Here is a 13,580-nt window from a genome sequence, read left to right as displayed (position 1 = left end):
TAATAAGAGTGAGAGAAAGTAGCTGGCTGTGCTGATGGGCCTCTCTTGCTGATACTGTGTCCTCAGCACCCAAAACTTCCTGCTGTCGTTTCTCTCAGGTCCTTGCTAACCAGCACCAGGGGGGAACACCGAGCTCCCAGATTGGAGACGTAGAGGATTTGGGGGCTGCTAAGCCCCTTCAGCCGTTGGTTCCAGTTGCAAATAAACGGAAGCGGGTCCGTACAGCAGAGGAAAGCCAGCAGATGTCCCAGTATCTGGAACTGTTGCAGTCCTGGCGAGAGATCCTGGACCCACCTGCTGCCATGGGCACTACTAAGGTAAGTGAAGTAGACTGGGCAGGAGGAATCCAGGAAACATCCTAGGAGTATGATCATCTGCCTAGCTAGCTAGGGAACAGGGCGTAGCAAGCTGTATGTTTATTGAAACCGTCTGCGCTTCTATGACTGAAAACTACAAAGGGAAATGTTACCGGGAGAGTCCCACTAGCAGAGAAAGTCAGGCCAATGGCAACTTCACAGCTATGCCAGTAACATGATCAGGATCTGAAGGTGGAAGGGCTCGGCTTTATGGTGCTTGATCCTCATGTGTAGGAGATGCGTGCTAATTTCTGTGGTTCCTGTTCATGTACTCTCTCTCTGATTAGGAAGAACAACTGGTCTGGCTGTGCTAGCACAAGAAGAAATGGGAGCTGCAGGCTCGGCAGCACCAGGAGCATCGGAAGAAGCGGCGCCTGGAGGATGGTGGAGTGATGACAGGCGGAGGCATAATCCGTGATACCCTCTCCAAAGGACTGAGCAGCTACGTGTACAGGATGGCACGCGGCATCCTGGACTTGCCCTGGCAGATTGTGCAGGTACCAGGCAGCAAGGCAGGCCCACTCTTAACCCCTCACAGAGGCCTGTTCAGTGCCCTGTGCCTCATGTTTGCAATACCTGTAGTCAAACCTTGAACTTCAGGGACAGCTAACCTCAATCCTACTTTAGTTTTACCTCCTTGAAGGTCATGTGGGACTGCATAGCCTCAGGCTCAGAGAAGCTTTATAAGGAAGTGAGGTCCTCAAGTGATTGTGCTTGATTGCAAATCTGGGACTTCTGTGTAGACCCTGTGTGGGGCAAGCTCAGCTGAGGAGCTGGGCAAGTGTGCCTTGAATCCTAGATTTAGTCAATGCGAGCATGAAGAAGTTGATGGTACAATCCAAGCATTTTCTTAATTTCTTGTTATGCTTGGTTGCCTCTGCTATCTGAGACCCAGCCTCTTGTTGTGACACTTCTCATCTTCCAGAAAAGTCTTGTTTGGTTTAAGGTCACGTGCAGCCTTTGACTCTGTGTGTAACCATGAGCTGGAGATGGGACACCTAATCCAGCATGTCCAAATGCTTTGGCTAAAGTCAGACAATGGCATGAATTTGTTAGCTAATGCTAGCCCAAAGCTAAGAGATGTGTTTGAGCCTTTACCAGGTGTCCTCTTCCCTTCAGAAGCACAATGCAACGTGCTGCCTGCAGATCAGTCAGAGCTGTCTTCATTCATGCTCTGACGTTTCCTCTGGCAGAACAGTTTTTTTCACTGTACCTGTAGGACAATAGCAGGACGTGGAGATGCCAGAGCTGAGAGCAATGAATCTTTGGGTCCACTGCTGTCTTTGTGGTCACCAATTGCTCCTTATTTGGAGAACAAAGTCAGAGGTAGTAGAGCCTTTGAAGATCCCAGAAGTGCTCCATGGCGTGTATGTAAGAGCTAAGAATGGGTTGCATCTCTCCAGCAAAGCTAACTTAAATCACCCTGTCCTGCAGATTGCTGAGAGCAGCCAGGCTGGCTTGTTGAGGCTGTGGGCAGTGATCGGAAGCGACCTGCACTGTATCAGACTGAGCATCCCAAGAGTGTTCTATGTCAATCAGCGCGTTGCAAAACCAGAGGAGGGAGCTGTCTACAGGAAGGTGGGGGTCATGTTTTTGACCCTGCTGCTTCTACAAGGGAAAACAGCTGGTTGAATTCATGTAAGTTGCTCCAGCCACTGCGGGCAGATACTACGGGCAGTTTGCCTCACAAGACCTCCCTGTCCAGCCCTGCTAATGCGCCTTAATGCAGTCCCTTTTGCCTGCTGTTAATCTCAGCCTGACCAGAAAGCAGGTTGACAGTTACTGCAATGTGGACAAAGCATAAATCCCGCTAACTGCCTTAGGAATGACCAGCACTGGCAGCTAGATTGCTTCCTGAGTCAGCATGTTTCTGGAAACATAAGGCTGGCTCAAACTACAACTCCTTGCTGCCCTTTAAGATTCCCCTGTTGTTGGGAGGAGCATGGCCTGAAGCAAGGTGCCCTGCTGAGTGTGTCTGTTTTCCTGGCAGGTGAACTGGATCTTGCCCCGCTCAAACTTGGTTTACAATCTCTACGACTACTCAGTCCCTGAAGACATGTACCAAGAGCACATCAATGAAATCAATGCAGACCTGTCTGCTCCAGACACTGAGGGAGTGTATGAGACTCAGGTAACACTTCCAGGTGCTCGTTTTCCTTCCTCATCCTTTAAGGAGTGCTGAGTGGTAGCTGACTGGTCTGTGTACCAATGGCACAGGTAGAGGCATGGGAGCTCAAAATGAAACAAGTTAGTAAGACGCTAAAACGAAAGACCCTCTCGAGTAGCTTTTTCAGAAATGTGCCCAGTTTTATATGAGCAAAGATACTTGTTTGGTTTCCAACCCCTTAGGGGAAAGAGGTTTAGATTTATTTGAAATTAGGAGACTCTGGGAAAAGATGGCACTTGAACGGAAAGAGTGAGTTTCCTCTAAACCAAACCAGAACCGTCTTGCTAGCAGTTGAACTGCAAAGGTATGGGAGTTCTTTCGAGTAAAGATGAGGAAAACCCCAGCATGTGGCATGTACATAGGCCAGGGTGCAGTGATAAAACCTCTGTATTCCAGAAAGAAGGATAGGATGCCACTTTTTAAAATTCAGAAAGAGCAAAGAAGAACCTAAACTGTATTCAGTAGTAGACATACGAAAGCAGTGAGACCAAGATTAAATGTACTAGCGCTTCTAATGCTGTAAGTCTGAAATGAAGATGGGCAGCTGGGATGCCTGCTTTTAATGAAGATATTGATTCGTTAAGCAGTTCAAAACTTGGTGGCTTGAGGATTATCTGAGTGTCCCTGTCACGACAGGTGCCGTTACTATTCTGAGCCCTGATCCAGCTGGGTTGCGTGTGCATGGTCAGCAGGCAGCTTGTCAGACACCTCACAGGGCGAGAGGCTGACACTTTTGACACTGAACACCTGGAAATGCGCTCTCTGGCTCAGTTTACTTAGCTGGAGCCAGGTAAGGCATCCTAGGAGAAGGCTTGTCAGTGTACCCAGGACCAAGTAGCTTGAAGATACTATTGATGCAGCATGTTTGCTCTGTGTCTCTAGGAAGTATTCGCCACATCTACCTCTACCAGAGCTCCCAGGGCAACAAAGCTCTCTTTGGCCTTTTCATCCCCTCTCAGCGCAAAGCTGCAGTGTTTGTGCTGGACACGGTAAGAGTAGGGCTTAAAGGCTTGGGAGGGAACGCAAGGGGATCAGGCAGCGGTTTGGAGCTGAGCGGTTTCTTTGCACAGACACAGATGTCTACTGCTGTGCAGCAGGGATTCTCGTATTTTGAAGTGTACCAAGCAGGTCTGTTCCTCAACTGTCACGTGAAGCATTGTGATGTGTAGAGGAAAGAGCTTCCTTGAAATTTGCAGCCTGGAGCCTGTCTCTTTTGAACCCTGTTCCCTCTGATCACGTTTGCATTTGGTACAGGTACGCAGCAACCAGATGCCAAACCTCACCAACATGTACTCATCGGAGCGCAGTGCTGTGCTGGAAAAAGTGGGCGAAGAACTACTGCTTCCAGACAAGCACACCTTTGAAGTGCGTGCTGAGACCGACCTCAAGACAGTCTACAGAGCCATTCAGCGGCTCCTGCAGGGCTGCAAGGTATGAGCTGAGGGCATGAGGAAGGTCCCCACTGAGACCTTGTCAGCGCAGGTACCTGGGAGGAGGAAAACATTGCATGGAAGGCATTGGTCCAGCAGTTCAAGCAGCCTCTAAGCATAGCTCTCTGCACACAGCTAGTGCTCCAAAGTTGAAGGGTAAAAATGGATGTTGCCTGCGGGCTCTGGCTTGCCTGGGGTGAGCTTACATAGCGCAATGCAAGCAGTGAGGCTAGATAAAACCCCCAAACCCCAGCTCTCAGTTGTGGAGCTGGTTATTCAGTGGGAGGTGCTTCAAGAGACTCTAAGTACACTGTCTCTACTGTGTGGAGGACCAGGGACCACTACGGGAATGGGGCATGTGAGCACTCATTTACATGACATGCTGACCCCAGGGAACAGCACTACTGTGCACACAGCTTGGCCATGGGCATGATAAGCCAGCAAGCATGGCACGGCATTTCCCCCCACTCAGGCGTTAGCACAGCTTTCATCCTCATCACCCGCTGGGAAAGGTTGGGAATGCCACCATACTGGGGCACACGGCCCTGCCAGGGAAGCCAGCAGCACTGCTTGCAAGGCTGCTTACCCAGGGGAGCTCTGCCCCAGCAGTGGGCTTTCCAGCTGAGTTGGGAGCATGGCTAGGTATCAGGGAGCATTCCCAGATGCAGAGTGGGGGGCCTCTAGGGTCTGGAGGGTGCTGGGGCTGAGCAGGGGATGCAGAACCTGGAGGGAGGATGGAACAGTGCTGAGTTCCTTCCCTGGATGGGAATTATCTACTCCCAAAAGGGCAGCAGAGGCAGCAGGGCCGGATGGGGCTGGAGACAAAATGCTGGGTGCACTGCCCTCCCCTGGCAATGTCATGGTATTTCCCAAAGTGTGTGAATGTGTCCCAACCACTGGGCGAGCAAACCTGCCAGTCCTGGCAGTGATACAGGCACACCTGCAGTCTATGCTTTGCTGCCAGCTGGCCTCCTGCTCTCCAGCCTCTGCACAGGGGCCTCGTAAGAGAGACCCTGGGCCTGGGAGCCTTGCAGGGCTCTGCATGCGCAAGGTGGGCAGAAAGGACTGCTCAGGGGCTGCAGTGGATGTGCTGTGCTCCGAGCTGTTGAGGCTGGCTAAGCTGCCACTGCCCTCAGCCCATCCCAGCTAGCCCCTGCAGCATACTGGCAGGGCAGCAGGGCCAGGGACCTGCCTCCAGCTGCCTCTGAGTCTCAACAGTGCCAGTGAGTGATGATCCCGTGGAGCCAAGCACTAGAGCAGGTGCTGAGGGAACGCCCTGTGCCCAGCCAGCAAGACCTTGGGCCCTCTGGGAGGACCATCCTCCCAGGACATGACACCTTCTCTGCCAGCTCCCTTAAGTTCTCTCCCGCCTGCTCCACGATGAAGCTCCGCTGGAAGATAGGGCAGTAAAGGGCAGAGGTGGTGTTGAAGGTGCAGCTTTTCAAGTAACTGCTCTCAGCAGCTTGAATGTTGCCCCTGGGGAGACAAAGCCAGAGCCATGGCATAGAGCAGCACACCAATACGCCTCAATTTTCTTCCTAATATCGTGAAGCACCCAAACGAAACATTAAACCCCAGCTCTGCTCATTGGTATCCATGCCATCACTGACGGTCCCAGCTGATGAATGGTGAAGGGATTTCCTAGGAGAACTACATACCAGACGTGGATGTATGCAGGCACTCAGAAATGCACATGACTGACTAGGGGATGGCCTGCACAGCAGGAGGGTGGAGAGCAGGAAGAGGAAGAACCCTGGGGTAGTTACCTGGCGAGATGCTGGCATTTTCAAAGGGATTCTTGTTCCCAAAGACTTCAACCGCTCCCTTTGCAAGGCCACATGCCCCATATCTACCCACCAGTGTGAGCATTCCTGCTCCTTCTTTCTCAATAATTACCATCCTCATCATCACCACCTTCCTCAGTGGAGGCAGGGGCAAGCAAGAGTGAAGGATAGATGGATGGAGTAAGGGTTGAGAACGCCGTATCACAGAGACAGCAGCTGAGCACCAAAAAAACGTCCTGTCCCAGCAGGTTGAGGGAGGTGATTACTGCCCTCTCCTCAGCAGTGGAGTGCTGTGTGTGGGTGTGGTCTCACCAGTACAAGAAAGACATGGACCTACTGGAGCAAGTCCAGCAATAATGATGAAGGGACTAGAAGCATCTCTCATGCAAGGAGAGGCTGAGAGAAATGGGACTGTTAAGTCTGGAGAAGAGAAGGCTCATGGGCATCTTATCAATGTGTACAAATACCTGATGGGTAAGAGTAAAGAAGATGGAGCCAGGCTCTTCTCAGTGGTGCCCCGTGATCATATGAGAGGCAATGGGCATAAACTGAAATACAGTAATTGTGTCTGAACTTAAGAACAAACATTTTTTTTACAGTGAGGGTGATCAAACACTGCACCAGGTTGCCCAGAGAGGTTAGAGAGTCTCTATCCTCGGAGATACCAAAAACCCGAGTTGGCTTGGCCTAGAGCAACCTGTTGTAGGTGACCCCACTTTAAGCAGCTGTTGAACAAGGCAATCTCCAGAGGTGCTTCCAACCTCCGTCATTCTGGGAGCAACTTAGGAACAGGGATCCCCTGTGAAAAGCCGGCATCTCCTCCAGCTGCCAAATGGCACTGCTCCTGCACAGCTCCACTCCTGCCTCTCCATCCTTCAGGCTTGTCCACGTATTTCAACCACATCTTCCTGCTGTCAGTGAATACTCATTCCTCTGGTACCTAATTGTTACGGGAAATGGCTGTGCTATCCACCATTGCACTTTCAGGAAGGCACCTGACCCATCTTTGGTGCCCGTGCCCGACACTCGCTTCCTCTGCTGGACACCAAGCCAGCATTTCAGAGCTCTTCTCGGTGCCGTCAGCACTGGGCACGCAGCGCCCTGTCTTCTGCCCTGTGAGGACAAACACACAACGCTGAACTTCCTGGCAAATGGGATCCTGCCCAGTGCGCAGTGCTGCACAGATCACTTGTCCCTGCACATGCCCAGCTCTCTGTGGCCCAACATGTCCATGTCGCCAGGGGTGCAGTCATGGTTGCAGCTGCATACAGCACTGCAAACTGCTAGCCCCTGCAGGGTCATGGGGGACATGATGAGAACAGGACATGCACCTGGTAGTCCTATGCTGTGGCTGCAGAGGGGACGGGGCACCCCATGTGCTTCCCCATCTCTGCATAGGTGCCAGCCCTTGCAAGCTGCCTGGGGTAAGCAGCCGTTAAGCGTGCCTGCGGTGGCCCTACTCTAGCATGGCTTTCCTTGGTGTGTCCTCCGGAGTAGACAGTCAACCCTCTTCTCCATTTCCTGGCATGGGAACTGAGCCAGGGGCAGCTGTGCTCACTAGGATTCCCCACATCTCTGCATCCGCCAGCAAGCTCCGCTCAGTCTCCACACATCTCCCCTCCCGTGATCCCTCACTCAGCAGCCCGCAAACAGTGCCCAAGCCAAGGCAGGCAGCGCGATCCCTGCCACAAACTGGTAGCGGCAGAGGAGAGCTACAGGCACCAACATCACGTCCACGTGCAGCTCCGCACTGACTGTCCTGGGGTCTCTGCTGGCAGCTCCACACATCTCTGTAACCCGCCATCCTCTCCATTCCTCTTCCCAAGGCCCACCTCACCTCAGGGCAGGGCTCTATCGTCTGGGCTGGGCTGACCTCCACCCACGCAAGGATGCGGAAGCTGCTCCCGCCCTACGAAGGAACCAGCAGAGATGACGCTATTTGTAGGAAGGCAGAGCTATGCTTTGACACAGGGACACGCAAGCGTACGCACATGGAGATGAGACCAAATGCATTCTCATGGAGAGTCACGTGCAGCTGTGCACACATGCATTTGCACACGCACGCACACAGGGGGCACACACACACTGGGACAGTGCACACAGGTTCACACCTGTGCTCGTACCACCACGTACACATGCCTATTCACACAGGGACATGCAAGCCGTGACTTTGCACTGCTGTGGAAAGCACCCCCTGGCAGCACTTTGCTGAATCTGGAGCTGGTTCTGCAGGCAGCACACAGGGCAGAGCTGCTGTCCCACGTACCCAACAGGCTTGAGCCAACCTTTGCTCTTTGGAAACGACCAAATCCTGTCGAGAATGGCAGTGGCAGCCACTCCAGCGCTGAGTCCTCACACCAGGGTCACCACTATCCCCAAATCACCTGCCTCCTGAAAGCTCCGATCTGCTTCAGTGCAACAGCAAGAAGCATTCTGCCTTCAAAGTCATTTCTCCACGGGTTCTTGCTGCTTTTAATCACAGACTGCTGAAAGCCTGAGGTGGGCAGAAGGTTTGCAGGCCTCTAGTCTACCCCTCTGCTCTAGGCAGGGCTAACTCCACATAAAGCAGGCTGCTCAGGACCTTGTCCAGCTATGTTTTGAACCTCTCCAAGGACACAGGGCTCCCGCCTCACTGCAGCTTCTCCCAGGGCTGCACCGCTCTCAGGCACAAGAATAGTTTCCTTTCTACCAGTCCTAATTGCCCCAGGGGCACCTCAGGCCAGCTGCCTCTCGTGCCTTCACTGAGCACCTCTAAGAAGAGTCTGCCTCCATAGCCTCCTCCGGGTGCTGGATCACTGTCTTAGATCCCCCTTCATTATCCTTTCCCGAGACAGAACAAACGCAGCTCCTTCAGCCTTTCCTCCTAGGTTGTGTTCTCCAGCCCTGACCATCTTCACGGGCTCTGCTGCACTTGCTCCAGCTTACTGGCAGCTCTCATGGTCCCTGCACAGGGCACTGCATTCCAGATGTGGCCTCACTGTTGCCACCGAGAGGGGATTCATCTGGCTCAACATCTCTGTGAGAAGATTTCTGGGGATAGTGGAAGGCTGCGAGACTCTCTGTCCAAGAGAGGCCATCAAGCAGGTCTGACACACTGGCCAGGTGATGCTGGGTGGTGGCTGCAAGCCATGTCCACACTGGCAATGCTCGAGGCCAGCCCAAGCTCTTCCACAGACCAGCTTGGTAATTTCAAAAGCACTTGGCCAAAACCACTGCAAACTCATCCTCTCTCTCATGGCACCCCTTGAAAAAGCTAAGATCCTGCCCCAGTGCACCAGGCCATCTCCACTCTGGCCACGCAACAGGCCTGGGGCAGCTGCCACATCTGAAAGTGCCCCACCAAAGTCATGCGGTTGCCTCGAAAGACGAAAAGCTGAGAGAGTGCCTCTCCTCCGCCATGGAGCCCAGCATCAAAGGCACGTTCTTCTTCCCGCTTCTTACTTGCAGAGTCTGGCAAGGTTCAATCTGTTTCCCGCAAGCTTTGGGGCAATACAAAGCTGATCTGCCCTCTGCTACAAAAAGCTGCAGCTGGCAATAATAGCCCTGGCAAACAAGGAGGTGAATGTCAGAGCCTCCCCTGACCTGATCTGAGAGTGCCCTCTCCCGCCCTGAACATCCAAAACCACAGAGGCCTGACGCTGCTTGTCAAGGCAGGCAGAGCATGGCGCACCTGCCTGGCTAAGGCCACAGGGCCCTGCCCGGTGCTACGTGCCAAGCTCTGCTGAGCCTGCCGCACAGCACTGCAAAGGTGACCTAACATGCAGTCCCAATGTGTCTGGGACGCAGCTATGGTGGCCTCATCGGGAGCCAAGGACAGTGCTGGGCCTGGAGGAGGGAACACGGGAGTCCCCATGCAGGCAGCGGGGACCACCACACAGGACAGCTTCCTTTGCTGGGTCCATCTGGATGAAGGAGCAGTTGGGAAGCCCTTGCAGAAAGTCTGCTGCTCATCTACTGCTCCAAGAGGCCACCCAAAGCAAGCAAGACAAGAGCAGAGAAGGGAGAAAGGCGGGTCGGAGCCTCATCTCGGCTGTGTGGGTTTGGGGAGAGCGGAGGCAGTGGGGTGGTTGTGGGCTATGTACACCCCGACATCGCACACCTTGCTTGGTGACTGTGTCACGCCCTTGACTTTAGTGAGGACAGAGCTCTGTGGGCTTGTCTCCCATTCCTGGTAGCCCTTCTGAAGGATGACAGGAAAAGGCGCTATCAGTGATCTCCTCGCCTCTGGGACCCAGAGTGCTGCATCTGTACTACGGGATACTTCGTGGGAACGGTCCCTGCTGTAACTTTTGGGTGTCTAGAACACTACCGCTGTGTTAAGCAGAATATGAATAAGTAACTGGAAATCTGTGAGAAAGAGCAGCGGTTGGTTACATAGAGATTTGGTGGCTTCCAGCCACAGAATAACCGTGAGAAACAGTCAACCAGAAGGTCTGAGGTTGAAGAGTAATGAAATAGCGAACCCCAAAGTCAATGTGGCCCCCGAAATAAATCTGCACACGCGCGCAGTGTCATAGCCCGGTTATGCAACCGGGGCGGAGTTGGGCTAAACTCCCTGCGGTGCAGAGTAACCCTGCAAGCCCCACAACAGACCCTGCAGGCAGCAGGGTACCTGCGCTTCCTGGCAGCACAGCTGCACGACAAAGCTCTCAGGCCACAGCCACGACTCGCACGACACACACAGCAGAGCCAGCAGAGGTTACAAGCATTGCACTTTTATTACATGCAGAGAGAGCTGACAAGCGGCAGCTGCTTCCTGATGCAGCATCAAGCCCGGAGCCTTTGCAAACGCACATTGTTTTGCACAAGGCAGAACAGCCCAAGCATATGGAATGCATGGAAGTGCCTGAGCTTGCCCCAGGGCAGAGAGCGAGAGAGCTGCAGGGCACAGCTGGTGTCTTGGTGCTGCAAGAGCAGGCAATCAGTGGCCTGAAAGGGCTCCGAGGAGCCCTGGGAGTGGGCCGTGCTCAGTGCTGCAGAGGAAGGCGAAAAACCCCCAGGCACTGCTGCCAATCTGTGCTGGGGGAAAATTCCTTCCTGACCCCAATGCTGGCGATCGGCTGTTCCCTGCGCATGTGAGCAAGGCCTGCGTCCCGGCCAGCCCTGGGACGCTTCTCACGCCCACCGGGGCACACCAGCGCTGCCCAGCTCCTTTCCTCTCTCTCTCAAACTGAAGCCACTTTAGGGGCTCCAGAGCATGGCAAAATTTAAGGAAAAAAAAAAAGAAAAGAAAAAAAAAAAAAAAAAAGGAAGAAAAAAAGAAAGGAAGAAAAAAAAAGCAAAAGCCAGACCTGATAGAGCCTGGGGGAAAAAACTCTTTCCTGGGCCCTGCAGGAGACCAGCTGGCCGGGTGCTCCAGAGTGTTGCCCGAGACCTATGACACTGATGATGAGCACTTGGAGCATCTTCGCATCGCATGGCCTGCATTTCCTGGGTGCTGCATGTGGCGCCAAAGCAGACAGGCATGGGGATCTTTGGAAGGGTCTCCGGCTCCGAGAATGGATGCCCTTGCTCTTTGCGGGCCATCGAGTTAACTTTCTCTACTGATCTCCAGCTGAAAAGGCCTGGAGCCCTTGCGGAGCTTGAGGGGCGTGTGAGGGGTCTTCTCCCGCTCCCAAGGGCTTGCTCCGGTCTCTGAAAGACCAAAGTTACATCCGGCTTTGAATCCGAGCCTGCTCAGAGCACAGATTGGATCGGAGGGCCTCCAGCGAGCTCTTCCAACAGAAAACCTTCCACGATCGGATGGTGCACAAGGGCTGAATCAGCTGTGAGCTTCAGCGCGCTGCCTGCCCGTGAGCAAATGCCTGGGCACAGTCTGCGCTCGCACAAGAATGGCTGCTGACAGTGGTGGCAGGGGTCACTTCCATTTCCCACAGGAGGCATGCACAGGCCAGCTGTGCCCAGCAGCGCCACACGAGTACAGCAACAAAAGCAGAAAGCCTGCTTGCCTTGGCCCCTTTGCGTCAGCTCAGCTGAGGCAGCTTAGAAGAGACCTGGAGCTGGCAGATGCTGACCTCCCTCTGCTCTCCTGAGGGTGAAAACACTGTGAAAACCTTGCTGTCACTTGGTATTGCGCTGTGCATCTTTGGAGGAGTGCCAGGCAGAAGAGGAAGAGGATCCACAGTCTTTCTGAGGCTGAGGCAAGCCAAAGAGCCAGTCTTAGAGCCGGTGCTGGAAGGGGTCAAGGGCTGCAGGAGGAAGGGGTTGGTCGTGCCTATTTGTGTTGGGGAAGAGGCAGCCGGCATAGGAGGCAGCGTTAGGCAGTGTTAGGGAGTGAAGCAGCAGACACAGGCACTTTCCAAGCCTGCGAGGCACGGGGCACGGCCACGGCAGGGAGTGCTCTGAGCACCAAAGCAGGGCAGAGAAGGTGCAAAGCAAGAGCTGGCAGCGAGGTCAGAGGAAGGCCACAAAGAGGTCTCCATACGAAAGGGAGGTGCAGCTGCTGAGCACGTCCATCGTTTGGCGGCCTGAGGTGCAGGCAGCCGTGCCCCCGCATGTCCTGCGACAACGTTGCGCTGGGTGGCTGTCGAGAGCCCTGCTGCCCTCGTGGCGGTGGGTGCTCCTGCGCCCAAGGACAGCCTGCAGAGAGCCTCGGCCCTGGGCGGCAGCCAGCTGCGAGCCGGCTGCGGAGCCTGGCAGAGCGGCAGGGGCGAGGGCGCCTTCTAGCCCTGCTCGTGCCGCGAGCATTGTGACTGCGCTGCCGGGTCACAGTGCTGCGACATGGGGGCCCCGGGGCCACGCTGCAGCCTCCCTGCCAGCCGTCTGCCGGCCCAGCGTCGGCGTGGCACAAGGCCCCGGGGCTGCCGGCCCTGCTGCTGCCCCTGTGCCCAGCACCCCAGGGCAGCTGCGCCTCCTGCTGCGGGGCCGTGCCCGGGCCATGGCCCAGGACGCCTGCGGGCCCCTTGCTCTGTGTCAACGTGCCCCACGCTGCCCCAGGCTTGTCCCAGGTCACTGCAGAAAGGGCAAGAGTCCGCTCCCATGCTGCCATTGGGAAGTGGCATCAAGTGCCATGACACCCCCTCCCTAGGCCATGGCCTGTTGCTGAAGGGGCCAAACCTCTCAAGAGCACCCTCAGAGGTGTCCTACCCAGAGCATCCCCTGGTGTCCAACAGGACCTCGAAGATGGGCCAGCCTTTTGGTGCCTGTTCCATCCTAGCAGAGGACTCTCCTCCCCAGTGCCACGACCCATCTTTGGGGCCCGTACCCGACACTCGCTTCCTCTGCTGGACACCAAGCCAGCATTTCAGAGCTCTTCTTGGTGCCGTCAGCACTGGGCACGCAGCGCCCTGTCTTCTGCCCTGTGAGGACGAACACACAATGCTGAACTTCCTGGCAAATGGGATCCTGCCCAGTGCGCAGTGCTGCACACATCACTTGTCCCTGCACATGCCCAGCTCTCTGTGGCCCAACATGTCCATGTCGCCAGGGGTGCAGTCATGGTTGCAGCTGCATACAGCACTGCAAACTGTTAGCCCCTGCAGGGTCAAGGGGGACATGATGAGAACAGGACATGCACCTGGTAGTCCTACGCTGTGGCTGCAGAGGGGACAGGGCACCCCATGTGCTTCCCCATCTCTGCATGGGTGCCAGCCCTTGCAAGCTGCCTGGGGTAAGCAGCCGTTAAGCGTGCCTGCAGTGGCCCTACTCTAGCATGGCTTTCCTTGGTGTGTCCTCCGGAGTAGACAGTCAACCCTCTTCTCCATTTCCTGGCATGGGAACTGAGCCAGGGGCAGCTGTGCTCACTAGGATTCCCCACATCTCTGCATCCGCCAGCAAGCTCCGCTCAGTCTCCACACATCTCCCCTCCCGTGATCCCTCACTCAGCAGCCATCAAAAGTGCCCA

The 13,580-nt window shown here is 54.8% G+C and overlaps 1 pseudogene; it reads left to right on the top strand.

Moving 5' to 3' along the window:
- The first annotated feature begins 4,167 nt into the window (after positions 1–4,167).
- Positions 4,168–13,580, top strand: part of LOC134154755 (DNA polymerase epsilon catalytic subunit A-like) — a 38,071-nt pseudogene continuing 28,658 nt past the window's right edge.

The sequence above is a fragment of the Rhea pennata genome, unplaced genomic scaffold, assembly GCF_028389875.1.
Source record: "Rhea pennata isolate bPtePen1 unplaced genomic scaffold, bPtePen1.pri scaffold_40, whole genome shotgun sequence".
In the NCBI taxonomy this organism is placed as follows: Eukaryota; Metazoa; Chordata; class Aves; order Rheiformes; family Rheidae; genus Rhea; species Rhea pennata.
The sequence above is the reverse complement of the archived record's forward strand: the minus strand, read 5'-3'. Positions and strand labels throughout refer to the sequence as shown.